Consider the following 16,407-nt stretch of genomic DNA (forward strand, 5'->3'; position numbering starts at 1 on the left):
GGATGCATGTATCCTCGCTAACGGAGGACATTTTGAACATTTCCTGTAACAAAGTGTTTGAAGTCACGCTGGTACGTTCTGTTGCTGTGTCTTTCCATTCCATGATTAATGTGATTTGAAGAGAAGTAATAAAATGAGCTCTGACATGGAAAGTAAGCGTTTCCGGACACATGTCCACATATCATATTTTCTTTCTTTGTGTGTGAGGAATGTTTCCTGAAAGTTTGGCCGTACCTTTTTGTAACACCCTGTATATCAATTCCGATTCCAAAGAATGCGGATGCTGACAGATGCGAATATTATCGAACCATAAATTTAAAAAGTGGTGGTTAAAACATACTGACTCAACTTATTTACACAAGAATGTAAAAGCTGGTAGAAGTCGATCTATGGGAAGATCAGTTTGGGTACCAGAGAAATGTTGGAACACGCGAGGCAATACTGACACCTCGAATTGTGTTTCGAAGGTACGAGAAAGACAAACCTACGTTTATAACACTCGTAGATTTGGAGAATATCTTCGATAATGTCAACTGGAATGCATTTCTTGAAATTCTCAAGATAGTAGGGTTAAAATACAGGGAGCGAAAATTTATCTACAGTTTCAACTGCAAACAGAGTGCAGTTCTACGTGTCGAAGAACATGAAAGGGATGCAGTAGCTGAGTTGGAAGCGAGGCATGGTTGTAGCGTATCTCCAGTGATATTAAATTTGTGTTCTGAGCAATCAGTAAAGAAAGCTGTTAAGTTAAATTTACAAATGTAATCAAAGGAAGTGCCGATGGCACTGTTATGCGGATACCGACAGAAAAAGACTTGGAAGATGAGTTGAAAGGAGTGGATGTTGCCTTGAAAAGAGGTTATAAACGAAGAGCAACAGAAGTAAAACAATGCTAATGGGAAGTAGTCATATTAAATCAGGCGATGTTGAGGGAACTAGATTTAGAAAAAGAAATATTGAAATTACCGGCTGAGTTTTGCTGTTTTGGGTAGGAAAGCAACTGACGACAGCGGAAGTAGAGGGGACGTCAAATGGGGACTGGTAATCCGGTGTGGCCGAGCGGTTGTTGGCGCTACAGTCTGGAACCGCGCGACCACTACGGTCGCAGGTTCGAATCCTGCCTCGGGCATGGATGTGTCTGATGTCCTTAGGTTAGTTACGTTTAAGTAGTTCCAAGTTCTAGGGGACTGATGACCTCAGAAGTTGTCCCAAAGTGCTCAGAGCCATTTGAACCATTTTTTGCTAATAGGAAGGAAAACGTACCTGGAAAAGGGAAATTTGTTAACATGTAATATCACTTTATTAGAAACTCTTTTCCGAAGACATTTTTTTTTTAGAGTAAGGAGCTGAAACGTGGACGAAAAACTGTTCAGTTAAGGTAAAAAGAAGAGAGAAACTTTTAAAGTGTAGTGTTAAAATATAATGTTGAATGTCATGTCGGTAGATCGAATAAATAATGTGATTGAATTTCCTCATTTTGAGAGTATCGAAGGCGCGATTGTTTTACTTTCTAAAATACATTTAGCAGCCTAGATCGCATAAAACATTTCTTTAATCAAGACAACCGGTTTCGGCAGATTTTGCTGTCATCTTCATGTGACTTTGAACCTCGCGACAAGTTGTCTTGTGGATAAAAATCAGCACGTTTATTACAAGTTTATTATTATTAAAATACTTAAAACATAAAGCACCTTGTGCAAATTGTCATGACCGTAAGTCGAAACAGGTTGTCTTAAATAAAGAAACATTGTATGCGATATAGGTTCAAAATGGTTCAAATGACTCTGAGCAATATGCTACTTAACATCTGAGGTCATCAGTCCCCTAGTGCTTAGAACTACTTAAACCTAAGTAACCTAAGGACATCACACACATCCATGCCCAAGGCAGGATTCGAATCTCGATCGTCGCGGTCGCGCGGTTCCAGACTGAAGCGCCTAGAACCGCTCGGCCACACCGGCCGGCTGCGATCTAGGCTGTTGGATGTTTGTTCGAATGAGACGGAGTATCAAACTGGGTAAAAAAGAAATTTATGGCACTGTTTGATTAAAAGAAGCGATCTCTTTCTGCTTCTTCCTTTTCTTCCTCTTCTTCTACTACTACTACAACTGCCTTATATTTCCAAGTAAGTCTGAGTGACGATTTGTACGCGGACAGCCGGATGATGAAAAAACTGGTTCAAATGGCTCTGAGCGCTATGGGACTTAACATCTGAGGTCATCAGTCCCCTAGACTTAGAACTACTTAAACCTAACTAACCTAAGTACATCACACACATCCATGCCCGAGGCAGGATTCGAACCTGCGACCGTAGCGGTCGCGCGGTTCCAGACTGAAGCGCCTAGAACCGCTCGGTCACGCCGGATGATGAGTCGTGACTAGCTGCACTATAGAACTGCTTCATTGTATGTTATTTGCTAAATAGGTGTAACGAGATCTTGAACAACCCTTGCGTAGGGTCTATGATATGGATAATATTAAGAACGCTGCTACACGGTGTGAGCATCGCCGGCAAGGCCGGGACCATTCCCTCCCCCATCTCAGTTCGCAGGGCCCTGTCTGCGGCAGATGGGTCGGCGCCGTTTTTCCTTGGCGCGCTCTGCCGCCGCACTATATCGCCCCATAATGCTAATGGCGGCGGGGCCTTACATATTCAGTATTTCGTATTAAACTATCACTCAGCACTCGCTGTCATCGCGGGCCGGCGCGCTGCCCGTTTTGACTTGCAAATGTGTGCCCAAATATATACCAGTAATAGCGACGCGACGCCGATACACATGTTGCCCGGCGATAGCGCGCCTGGGACTCGTCCGCTGCAACGCATTTCTGCCCGTCTTCCAGCAAGGCGACGAGTACAGTACAGGAGGGAGCCAACTCTGCTCTCTCTCTCAGCACTGGCCAAAAATTTTCTCATGCACACGTCTAATTTAAGGCATATATTTAACATCAGACCTACAGAAAAAACAGTATCACAACATTCTCAAAGTCCGGGTAATGTATGCGCCGTGAGTTATACTGTCTCGAGACGTACAGTTTCTGACACTTATGCTTGTTTTATTGTGTTAAAGCTATAACGTAAGATTATTCCTCTTAATGAGGAGAGTGTGGTAAAAATTTAATTGTTTAAATTCGATCAGTAATTATATGATATACCGAAAATCAAATTTCCATTGCCACTGCCTGCTACTGGAACCGTGCACCGTTTTAGCCGCTTAGTGGTAAAGATTGGAAGAAGATGAAGAATACAGTGGTACAGTTTTGCGGATGACATGACTGTCCTAGCAACTGCTGAAATAAATTACAGGATACAGTGATACAATTCAAGCTAAAGGAAAGACCTAAGTAATGAAAATCGAAGCAAAGAAAACAAAAGTAATGCCACTAGGAGGAAATATGATGGTTATTCGATTAGTAATTCAAGACTTTTTTTGTGAGAGCAAGTTGGTTTTATTCAGGATTCCAATACACTGTATTATTCCCCACTCTTTTGGCGACAAAACACAGTTTTTCTAGTCCGCAGCTCGTGGTCGTGCGGTAGCGTTCTCGCTTCCCACGCCCGGGTTCCCGGGTTCGATTCCCGGCGGGGTCAGGGATTTTCTCTGCCTCGTGATGACTGGGTGTTGTGTGCTGTCCTTAGGTTAGTTAGGTTTAAGTAGTTCTACGTTCTAAGGGACTGATGACCATAGATGTTAAGTCCCATAGTTCTCAGAGCCATTTTTTTGGATAGTTTTTCTACACAATCTCCTTTCAATGTGACAGCGTTGCACCACTTTACTGGGACGGCCTGTATGCCCACATTTTACCTTTCAGAGACCTTTTACGTCAGAGACAACGTCTTGCTGCATCAGTAACCTCCCAATCATCGCCGGCCACTGTGGCCGAGCGGTTCTAGGCGCTTCAGTCCGGAACGGCGCCGTTGCTACGGTCGCAGGTTCGAATCATGCCTTGGGCATGAATGTGTGTGATGTCCTTAGGTTAGTTAGATTTAAGTAGTTCTAAGTCTAGGGGACTGATGACCTCAGATGTTAAGTCCCATAGTGCTCAGAGCCATTTGAACCCAATCATCCACGTACTGCTTCTCGCGGAGTACATCTTCCATTAGGGCAAACAGATGGAAGTCGGAAGGTAGGAGATTCGGGCTATGGGGTCGATGAGAAGAACAATCAAGTTTTGTGAACTTCTTTAGGGTGCACTGACTTTTGTGAGGCCTTGCATTGTCATGAACAGGAAAAGTTCGTTTGCATTTTTGTGACGATTAACACACTGAAGTCGCTTCTTCAGTTAGCAGAGAGTAGCACAGTACATTTTAGAGTTTATCGTTGCAGCTTGACGGAAAACATCGAACAGAGTAACCCTTTCAGAGACGGAAAAGACCGTCGCCACGATTTTACCGCTTGAGTGTGAAGTTATTCTAGAGCAGAGATGATGTGGCGCCACTCCATGCATTGCCGTTTTGTTTCCTGTCCGAAGTGATGAACCTTAGCCCTCGGACTCACTGTTCTTTTGTTCACTGCCGGGGTCTCCTGATACATTCTGCAAGCACCCTTGAGTATTTGCGATGCTGTGATTTTCCGCCCAAAGAAAATCAGTAGCCGGCCGCGGTGGTCTCGCGGTTCTAGGCGCGCAGTCCGGAGCCGTGCGACTGCTACGGTCGCAGGTTCGAATCCTGCCTCGGGCATGGATGTGTGTGATGTCCTTAGGTTAGTTAGGTTTAAGTAGTTCTAAGTTCTAGGGGACTGATAACCACAGCAGTTGAGTCCAATAGTGCTCAGAGCCATTTGAACCATTTGAAAATCAGTAACAGCTCACTGCTTGGAACTGAGCTCCGTTACAGACGCTATTTTGAAGGCTACATAAAGCGCAGCTGCCTCTCGGAACTTGATGAAATTCTAGGTGTTGAAGCGGGAATTTTCGACGATGTCCCCCAACTAATTCCGTATTTTTTCATACCGAAATCGGCCGAGAAAAAAAAATTTGTTGCATTATTTATTGAGCGCCCCTCGTGAAAAGTTAAAGAAAATCCTGAATAGAGATATGTTAGAATTTGTTCGAAGCTTTTAATACCTAGGAAGCAAGATAGAAACCGACTGGAAGAACAAGACAGAAAACTGAAACCAGAGCGGTAATGGCGAAAAAGGTATTTGTAAAGAAAGGGAGAATTTCTACAGCAGTATGAAGAAGGATTTGAGGAAAAGGCTGATAAAATGTTTTGTGTGGAGTGTCCTGAGTTTTGGTGAAACGAGGGCACTGAGAAGGAAATACGGAGCAAAGAGGAGGCTTTTGAAATGTGGATATGCCGGGGGATGGGAAGAGTAAGTTCGATGGATAGAGTGAAAAATGAAGAGGCACAGAGAAGAGTGGGATAACAAAGATAATTATCGGGTATAATAAAAATAAGGAAACAAAACTGGACTGGACGTATATGAAGAAAGAAGGAGGGGCTCATAAATATGGTATGTGGAACGAAAGAGGTGGCAAGGGAGGTAGAGATTTCAGATCCTGAATGAATTTATGGACGGCAGCACATGCGACATTAAGAAGGAAGCAGTGGATCACATGAAATGGACACGCAAAGGAACCGCAAATACAGCAGAAAACTGATGTGATGAATAATAGTAAGTGGTGTAGTATGTAGGTATGTAGAGACGAAAACAATAGCACGAAGTAGGAAGCGTTGGAAGCCAGTATCAAGCCATTTGGAAGACCAGTAACTTAAAAAATCAAACTTTTTCTCCGTCTCGTGTGACCACTCCTTTGACGAGACGCTGAACTTAATGTTCCATTCATCTCCTGTAAAGGTTACACCCACAGTTTTCTGGATTGTGAGCGAGATCTTCTTATTGATCGAATTGAAAAGGGTAAAAGAGTAACTGTTGAACACAAAAAAGTGCCAGGACCCAACCAAACGAGAAAACATGTGAGGAAATGCTGGGATTGAAAAGAAAAATGCGAAAGTGTGTTTCAGTGCAATAATGAATCTAACTACAGTGATTGATGAACTATGGACAGTTGAGGGGTGCGAACAAAAGATTATTGCATCCTTTTCATCAGATTTTGTACCCTCCCACCTTCACGTATAACAACAGCTAAAAAAATTGGGTAAAAAACATTCTGAGTAAGGTATCCGTAGGTGAGTGGTTTGTAACCCTTAAGACAATCATATTTCACGGATGAAATACGCTCACAGCAAAACCGGTGAACGAAGTACATTGATCTAAAACAGGATTACAGTCAGATATAAATGCATTTCACCTTTAAAGAAATGATCTCGAATTGAATACAAATGGGAATCGTATGGAAAGCGGAGGGTTGACGAGTTTGTTAGTCATCCTGTACATGTTATACCTTAAACATGTGTCATTAAGCAGGACTTGGGCTGCAGTAATCTGCTTAGAAGCTGCCGTAAGTGGGGCAGAGTATTCGTGTTCCCCCTGCACGTGTCCTGGGGTAAAACTTGGCGTGCGCTCCGCTATCCTGTCCGGTTTAACGATCGAAGCTACGGAATTCCACACATTCCGGACCTGGTCCCTAATTACATGTTTTCGTCACGTAGGCCGATCGTTTCGACAGAAAAATGTCACCCGATGTTAAGAGGACACTCTAGGCTCGTTCAGAGCTGCGCTTAAGTGCTGCTACCTCTAACTAAAGTCTCTCCTCTCGCCATAACCACTCAACGTTTTAGGTATGTATTTTGCATTAAGCGCTATCTTAGTTGTACCACCGTGCTACCGATATTTTATTACTCACCCCCTAGCCACTAATCAGTCCAGAAGTGAGTAACGTTTATGGGTCTGAGACATTCTACTCGACAACGATGATTTTTGTTCTAGAGTGCACGGCAGGCGTGTCATTGGCGCCGGTACTGTATATGCTAGAGACAAAGGTTGTAAAAGAGGTATGACGTCTATAGCTAAACGATAAAATGTAGCCGGCCGGAGTGGCCGTGCGGTTCTAGGCGCTTGTCTGGAACCGGGCAACCGCTACGGTCGCGGGTTCGAATCCTGCCTCGGGCATGGATGTGTGTGATGTCCTTAGGTTAGTTAGGTTTAATTAGTTCTAAGTTCTAGGCGATTTATGACCTGAGAAGTTAAGTCGCATAGTGCTCAGAGCCATTTTTGATAAAATGTAGCATGTCTATATGCAATGTGTTTTACAATTCGTATCACAGGCATTGTAGAGGGGGCTCAGTAGGTAAAGTTTTGATGAGGACACGTGGCCAGAAGCATGCCGTTTCTATGTAAAATAAGTTTAATGATCGGGTCACTTTAAAATCTCCCGCTTCACGGTACGCACACACACTAAGGAGAGGACACCGTCGTTAGTTCCTGTTGCAATTGTTGTTGTTGTTGTAGTCTTCAGTCCTGAGACTGGTTTGATGCAGCTCTCCATGCTCTCCATCCTGTGCAAGCTTCTTCATCTCCCAGTACCTACTGCAACCTACATCCTTCTGAATCTGCTTAGTGTATTGATCTCTTGGTCTCCCTCTACGATTTTTACCCTCCACGCTGCCCTCCAATGCTAAATTTGTGATCCCTTGATGCCTCAAAACATGTCCTACCAACCGATCCCTTCTTCTAGTCAAGTTGTGCCACAAACTTCTCTTCTCCCCAACCCTATTCAATACCTCCTCATTAGTTACGTGATCTACCCACCTTATCTTCAGCATTCTTCTGTAGCACCACATTTCGAAAGCTTCTATTCTCTTCTTGTCCAAACTGGTTATCGTCCATGTTTCACTTCCATACATGGCTACACTCCATACAAATACTTTCAGAAACGACTTCCTGACACTTAAATCTATACTCGATGTTAACAAATTTCTCTTCTTCAGAAACGATTTCCTTGCCATAGCCAGTCTACATTTTATATCCTCTCTACTTCGACCATCATCAGTTATTTTGCTCCCCAAATACAAAACTCCTTTACTACTTTAAGCGTCTCATTTCCTAATCTAATCCCCTCAGCATCACCCGATTTAATTTGACTACATTCCATTATCCTCGTTTTGCTTTTGTTGATGTTCATCTTATATCCTCCTTTCAAGACACTGTCCATTCCGTTCAACTGCTCTTCCAAGTCGTTTGCTGTCTCTGACAGAATTACAATGTCATCGGCGAACCTCAAAGTTTTTACTTCTTCTCCATGAATTTTAATACCTATTCCGAATTTTTCTTTTGTTTCCTTTACTGCTTGCTCAATATACAGATTGAATAACATCGGGGAGAGGCTACAACCCTGTCTCACTCCTTTCCCAACCACTGCTTCCATTTCATGCCCCTCGACTCTTATAACTGCCATCTGGTTTCTGGACAAATTGTAAATAGCCTTTCGCTCCCTGTATTTTACCCCTGCCACCTTCAGAATTTGAAAGAGAGTATTCCAGTTCACATTGTCAAAAGCTTTCTCTAAGTCTACAAATGCTAGAAACGTAGGTTTGCCTTTTCTTAATCTTTCTTCTAAGATAAGTTGTAAGGTTAGTATTGCCTCACGTGTTCCAACATTTCTACGGAATCCAAACTGATCTTCCCCGAGGTCCGCTTCTACCAGTTTTTCCATTCGTCTGTAAAGAATTCGCGTTGGTGTTTTGCAGCTGTGACTTATCAAATTGATAGTTCGGTAATTTTCACATCTGTCAACACCTGCTTTCTTTGGTATTATAATTCTTTGGTATTTGCAATTATGGCGTCACATATCACTTTCGTCCGATTTCGACAGCGGCTGCGAGAAAATGGCACTTTCGAATGTAGGAGGATTGACTATGCTGGTCCTTGGAGTCGCCGCACTCTCGACTTTGAAGACGACGTTATTTCGTCACGTAGAAGAAAACCGAGTTACAGTACTCGTAATACTGGCGATGGCAAGGTCTCCTATAGAGTACGCAGGACAGAGCTTACTGTCTTCGAAACGTGCTTACCGTGCAGGGGGAAATTTGAGAGTGATCCGACGTGCAAACTTATTTTACATCCAAACAATACATATTCAAACATGGGTTTCTCATCAAAATTTTATCTACGAAGTTCTCTCTACAGCATTTAGAAGCCTGTAAGAGGAATTATGAAACATCCTGTATACAGATACACAGGGACAGTCCGCTGCTCCTGATGATTGGGTTTTATGCAACACGCAATGTAATATCTGCCCTTCATAAACCACGCGAGAGATGATATTCTGTCACTCGCTACGCACAAACTATTAGTGCCACATAAGAAATGAGCAGACTTTTTTTGAATGAAATTTAATATACTTAAATTTTGTTTTGGAATACGTTTCGCTGGAGGCCACGGTTTCCGAGTTATTCAAGAAAAACGTACAAAAGTGACCTTCAAACGCACTTCCATCCCACATTCATCCCTCACCTGTCAGGATTTCTAGTATGTTGTTTGTGGCGCTTCCTCCTACCGATGTACAAAAATTTCCAACCACACGAACTATTCCCAATATTTGACTTTTTTCGGTCTGTTGATTGGGCTATTCCGTTAACATAATTTAAACGTGCCCGTGAGAGTAATGAAAGAAAACGACTTTTGTAAACGTTTCGCTAAAACTAATTAGGTTGAAAATTCGATGTAGATTTTACCCCTTACAAGCACACTAGTTTCGTAGTCAGAAGGCCTGGCGAATACAACAACGTAATTATAATGTGCTCTTAAAATTCACAAAATTGTTAGGTAAAATGTATACAGACGTCAGTTTTACAATTTGTAAGTGCTCCACTAAGCCAGTGGTGTAATAAGACGAGTCAGTGAAGGCCAAAAAAGATCGAACGTGGGAAATAATTCGTGCTGTCGCGGATTTTTGCACAGTGGTAGGAGGAACCGCCATGAACAATATACTGGAAGTTCTGACTGGTGGGGCTGAATGTGGGGGTGCGTTTGAAGGTCACTTCTGTACGTTTTTCTTAAATAACTCAAAAACTACGACCTCTGGCGAAAACGTGCCCCAGTACAAAATTTAACTACATTAAATTTCCTCAAAAAGATCCCTTTCGTTTTTCCTGTTGGACTAATAATTCGCGTCTAACGAGAGAGAGAATCTGAAAATTTTGCGTGTGGTTTATAAAGGTAAGACAGAACATTGCGGGTTGCATAAAACGACATCGGTAGGAGCAACCGAATCACCATGTATTCCATTCTGAGTCAACAGCTAAAAGATTTTAAGCTACTTTTGTAAACGAGGAAGGTGGCGCAGTGGTAAAGCATTGGACTCGTTCGCGTGGTGCGAGGCAGTTAAAATCCCTATATCGCTTCAGTCGAATACTAGGATGACTGCTTTGAATATGAGAAGGTTCATTTGCCTCCCCATTCTTCCCTATTCGGAGCCCGTGCCCCCTCTCTAACGATCTCGTCGTCGACAAGACGATAAATCAGTCTTCCTTCCTTCCTTGTACTTTCGTAACATATGTTAAATAATTACAATTCAGTAAGATGGATGAAACAAGACATTGTTTGGTTTGGCTTGTTGATCACTGAGGGCTGGGAATAAGGGAGCAATCCGCCTGACGCATATTAAAATCTACTTGCAAATAATGAGAAGCCTCAGTAAAATGTTTTAAATATTCGTTTTTCGCTGAGCCAATATCTGTTATTGAATGTTTTCATACTAAAAGTGCATGTCTTACTGATGCAACTCAAACCTAAGGTGTAAAATATACACATTGCTAAATGTGATGTACTGACATTGCGTGACTAAACTGTCAGATAATACTGGGTCTTCACTGAAACGGATAGCCGTGTGTTATTGGGCAGCATTCTATGAGAATATTTGTTGGCAGCTCTGACAAAAGAGATTTCCGTTCGTTCTGTCACCAGCTTTACTAAAGTTAAGAGATCTTCGTTCGTCCTGTCTCTAGTCTTACTAACGTTAGTTCGTGCACCTCTATTTTAAACGATTTTCTTTCAACTGAAATATGCCCTTTCTTCTTGACAGCCATTAGTCTTATTTAGTGTATTCAGCATGCATGCTGTTTTGCTGTATGCACTGGGTCATCTCCCTGCAAGCTTCTTTGCTGTAATGGCAATTAGTTTTGGGTAACTACTCGTAGTAGCTGTTTCTCCAATGTGTTGTCTTGTTGAGTACATTTTACATTTTGTTACACAAATCGATAGGCTACCTGTTTCTAAATAACAATACTTTAATGTCACTGATTAACGCGCTAATTTGGTGCATCAGTGTGAAGTAATCACGAATTCTTGTGTGAGTTCGTACGCTTCCTTTCACGATCAGTGATGGCGACATTCCGTAAAAACTGTATCGAGAACGTGTATCTAAGACTGAAGCCACACAATGATATAAAGGTATGTACATGTCATTCACTGTTTGCGGGATATAACTAAGGACAGTGATGGCAATTTTCTTTAACGACAAGCTCTTCGGACATAGTTGAGCTTGAATAACACGTTGTCACGTGAAAATCACACAGACTGGCCAATGGACTAGACCAGTAGTCGTTTGCTTCGATCCGGGACTGGCTCACCTCCCCGTTCCGTAAGAGAGCGTTCTATGCGGTTCTTTTTCTCGCACCGCTTGTCTTTCTTAAAAATGACGCACAGCCGTTTTTCCAGCGCTGATAGTGAGATATGTCTGGAGGTTAGACATTTATTCACGTGAGGGAAAAGATTTAATGACTCACTGGCTACACTCGTGCTACTTTCTGATTCATGTTCACAATTTCAGTCGCCCACTACCAGCAATTACCACCCATTCATAATACACATTTTTGGCTGTCGTAGATTTCCCAGATTTTTTTTAAAAAACTTGTGCGGCAACTATATTATATCAAAAACGTGTTAGCATTAGAGCATTCCCAGAATTTCGTCATACATGACAACCAATTGCCTGGTGTCGTGACAACTACCTGGAAAATTGCGTTCCCAGGTGTTATTTAACTTGAAATGTGAAAATTACGTCCTCGCCGAAGATGCCGAAGTTAGCACAAAAAAGAACTTGTGAAGTAAATTATAGTTTACCCGAAAAGGAATTGTCTCACGGAGCATAGGTGTATACTAGCGCGACAGATCACGGTATAACATATCGCTTTCTAGCCGCGCATGAATGCTAGCCTTGCTCGTTGTTGTTACCATCTGGGCTTGCGTCCGGTTACAGGAGGGAGAGGTGCTGTACTTTCTACTACTGATTCTAATTGGCTGGAAGGCCTACAGATTAGGTAATTTTGTGGAGCGGTTTCAGGTTCGCTAAATGGAGGAGTCGGATGGCAGCTCTTGTGGGATGTGGAAGTAGGGTGAAGGTGATATTAACGAAGCGTGTTTCTGAAGCCGAGATAGTTGGTCCTTAGTGAACAACCAAGTGACTTAGTGCAGTACAGAAGACTTAAAGAGTCCGATGTGCTTTGCCCTGAGCGGGCGTGGGTTTGTGCTTGGGCACTCTGTTTCTTGGTGAACGTTGCGGATTAGCGAACGTGGACTTGTTCGTTAGAAAGAGAAATCTCAGAGCAAAGCTGGTGCCGTAACTAATTGGGGGTGCTGTTTCACAAAAGTGATAACCCAGGAGAGGGATAATTCAGGTCAATAAATTATACACTTGTGGAAAAAAAAACCCGACACCATGAAGGAATTATCCGAATTGGACTAAAATCAGTAGATGAGTTGTACGAGGGTGAGTCAAATAAAAACCTTAAATATTTTTTAAAATGTTATTTATTGTGCAGAAGTGGTACAAATCTGTATCACTTTTCAACATAATCTCCCCCACGCTCAATGCAAGTCCTCCAACGCTTACAAAGTGCATAAATTCCTTTAGAAAAAAGAAAAAAATCTTTAATAGTCGTCCGCGCAACAACTCATGCACCGCGTGGCGTACCTCTTCATCAGAACGGAACTTCTTTCCTCCCATTGCGTCTTTGGTGGTGCAAACATATGGAAATCACTTGGGGCAAGGTCTGGGGAGTATGGTGGATGAGGAAGACACTCAAAATGTAGGTCTGTCATTGTTGCAGCTGTTGTACAGGCAGTGTGGGGCCTTGCATTGTCATGTTGCAAAAGGATACCTGCTGACAGCACTCCACGTCGCTTTGATTTGATTGCAGGCCGCAGATGATTTTATAGGAGATCTGCGTATGATGCACTGGTGACAGTGGTCCCTCTAGGCATGTAATGCTCCAAAATGACGCCTTTTTCTTCCCAAAAGAGAGTCAGCATAACCTTCCCTGCTGATGGCTCTGTTCGAAACTTGTTTGGTTTTGGTGATGAGGAACGGCGCCATTCCTTGCTCGCTTTCTTCGTTTCCGGTTGGTGGAAGTGATCCTAGGTTTCGTCCCCAGTAACGATTCTTTCAAGGAAGCCATCACCTTCTCGTTCAAAGCGCCGAAGAAGTTCTTCACAAGCATCAAAATTTCGTTCTCTCATTTCAGGAGTCAGCTGCCGTGGCACCCATCTTGCAGACACTTTGTGAAACTGGAGCACATCATGCACAGCCGGCCGGGGTGGCCGAGCGGTTCTAGGCGCTACAGTCTGGAACTGCGTGACCGATACGGTCGTAGGTTCGAATCCTGCTTCGGGCATGCATGTGTGTGATGTCCTTAGGTTAGTTAGGTTTAAGTAGTTCTAAGTTCTAGGGGACTGATGACCTCAGAAGTTAAGTCTCATAGTGCTCAGAGCTCTTTGAACATCATGCATAGTGTGGTGTGCTGACCCATGACTAATCTGTAAACATGCTGCAATGTCATTCAGTGTCACTCGGCGGTTTTCCTTCACTATGGCTTCAACTGCTGCAATGTTCTGTGGAGTCACAACTCGTGCCTAACCTTGACGAGGAGCATCTTCCAATGAAGTCACACCATTTGCGAACTTCCTTCTCCATTCGTAGACTTGCTGCTGTGACAAACATGCATCACCGTACTGAAGTTTCATTCGTCGATGAATTTCAATAGGTTTCACACCTTCACTACGCAAAAACCGAATAATAGAACGCTATTCTTTCCTGGTGCAGGTTGCAAGTGGGGCGGCCATCTTGATACTGATACTGCGACGGTATGTGTGCATCCGCACTATGCTGCCACCTACAGGCCATTCTGCACGCTGTTTGTGGCACGCTTACCAACTTACAGGATAACGGCGCAAAATTTCGATTTGTTCTTACAAATTTAAGGTTTTCATTTGACTCACCATCGTATATGTACAGAGAAACAAACGATTACAGTTTCAGAAAAATTGGATGGTGTACGCAAGAGAAAGACCTTCACAAATTGAGCAGGTCAACAACGCTTTGCTCCACATCTGGCCGCATACAAACAGTTATTCATCTTGGCTCTGATTGGAAGAGTTGTTGGACGTCCTCCTGAGAGATGTCGTGCCAAGTTCTGTACAACTGGCGCGTTAGATCACTTGAACCCAGAGGTGGTTGGAGGTTCCAACCCATGCTGCTGCAAACGTTCTCAACTGGGGAGAGATCCGGCAACCTTGCAGGCAGAAGTGGGGTTTGGCAAGCACTAAGGTAAGCAATAGAAACTCCACCCACGTGCGAGCGGGCATTATCTTGCTGTAACGTATGCCCAGGGTGGCTTGACATGCACTCCGTCTTCAGGCCACAAGTGGCCCATCGGGACCATCCGACCGCCGTATCATCCTCAGATGAGGATGCGGATAGGAGGGGCGTGTGGTCAGCACACCGCTCTCCCGGTCGTTATGATGGTTTTCTTTGACCGGAGCCGCTACTATTCGGTCGAGTAGCTCCTCAATTGGCATCACGAGGCTGAGTGCACCCCGAAAAATGGCAACAGCTCATGGCGGCCCGGATGGTCACCCATCCAAGTGCCGGCCACGCCCGACAGCGCTTAACTTCGGTGATCTGTCGGGAACCGGCGTATCCACTGCGGCAATGCCGTTGCCACGTGGCTTGACATGAAGAGCAACAAAACAGGGAGTGGAATATCGTCGACGTACCGATGTGCCGTAAGGATGCCTCGGGTGCCAACCAAAAGGATCTTGCTGGTAAATGAAATGGCACCCGAGACCATTACTCGTATTTGTCCGGCCGTATGGCGGGCGACAGGCAGGTTGGTATTCCACTGATGTCCGGGGCATCTCCAGACACGTGTTCGCTCGTAATAGGGGCAAAAATCGAAGCGGGACTCATCACCAAAGAAATATCTTCTCCAGTCAATGAGATTCCAGGTCAGAGACGAAGACTGTACAGGATGTCCGAAAAGTCTTTCCCTGATTACATAAATTGATAACTCAGGCTAGAAGTAAGACACAAATATGAAACTGGTCTCTAATTGTTTAGAAACTGTCAAAGTTTTTTTCACACATCACTAAACTTCCACTTCCATGTTACCCAATGACAGTACACGTCGATATGACTTTGCGGTCGAAATGCTATCACGTATTGAGGACGATGATGATTATGTCAGACGAATTGCCTTTTCCGACGAGGCGACCTTTTTTGTCAGTGGTGTAGTGAATCGCCATAATGTGCGCAGTTGGGGTTCACAACCCCCTGGCGAGGTCATGGAGTGTACCAGAGGCAGTCCAAAGGTGAATGTTTGGTGCGTGCTATTGCACGATCGAATTACCCGGCCATTCTTTTTCGCTGAGGCTACCATCACATCTGCAGTGTATCTGGACATGTTGCAACTGTACGCTGTTCCTCAGCTGCTTTAGTATCACCCCGATGTCTTGTTTCAAAAAGTCTGTGCACCGCCTCATTGGGGTTTGGACGTCCGTGCCTATCTCGATATGACCTTTCCTGGGCGATGAATTAGTCGTGATGGGCCAACGGTTTGGCCCCCACGCTCTCCTGACATAACCCCATTACACTTCTTTTTATGGGGTTATATCAAGGATGAGGTCTACCGAACACGTGTAGCAGATCTTGAAACCCTGCGGCAATGGATAACCACAGTCGTTGAATCGATCCCTCCAGTGATATTGGCTAATGTGTGGACGGAAATTGAATATTGCCTAGATGTGCTACGTTCAAATGGCTCTGAGCACTATGGGACTTAACGTCTGAGGTCATCAGTCCCCTAGAACTTAAAACTACTTAAACCTAACTAACCTAAGGACATCACACAACACCCAGCCATCACGAGGCAGAGAAAATCCCTGACCCCGCCGGGAATCGAACCCGGGAACCCGGGCGTGGGAAGCGAGAACGCTACCGCACGACCACGAGATGCGGGAAATGTGCTACGTGCAACCAAGGGTGCTCATATGTAAGTTTACTGATGTGTGAAAAAAACTTTGATAGTTTGTAAACAATTAGACACCAGTTTCATATTTGTATCTTACTTGTAGCCTGAGTTATCAATTTATTTAATCAGGGAAAGACTTTTCGGACACCCTGTATTTCAGAATGAGATTCTCACTCGGGTCCCGAGTTCGAGTCTCAGTGCGGTACACAGTTTTAACCTGCCAGGAAGTTTCATACCAGCGTACATTCCGCTGCAGA

The 16,407-nt window shown here is 43.9% G+C and overlaps 1 pseudogene; it reads right to left on the reverse strand.

The window, feature by feature from the left end:
• Positions 1–14,725: 14,725 nt before the first annotated feature.
• On the reverse strand, positions 14,726–14,843 carry LOC126264036 (5S ribosomal RNA; annotated as a pseudogene).
• Positions 14,844–16,407: the final 1,564 nt, after the last annotated feature.

Source organism: Schistocerca nitens, chromosome 6 (assembly GCF_023898315.1).
Source record: "Schistocerca nitens isolate TAMUIC-IGC-003100 chromosome 6, iqSchNite1.1, whole genome shotgun sequence".
NCBI lineage: Eukaryota > Metazoa > Arthropoda > Insecta > Orthoptera > Acrididae > Schistocerca > Schistocerca nitens.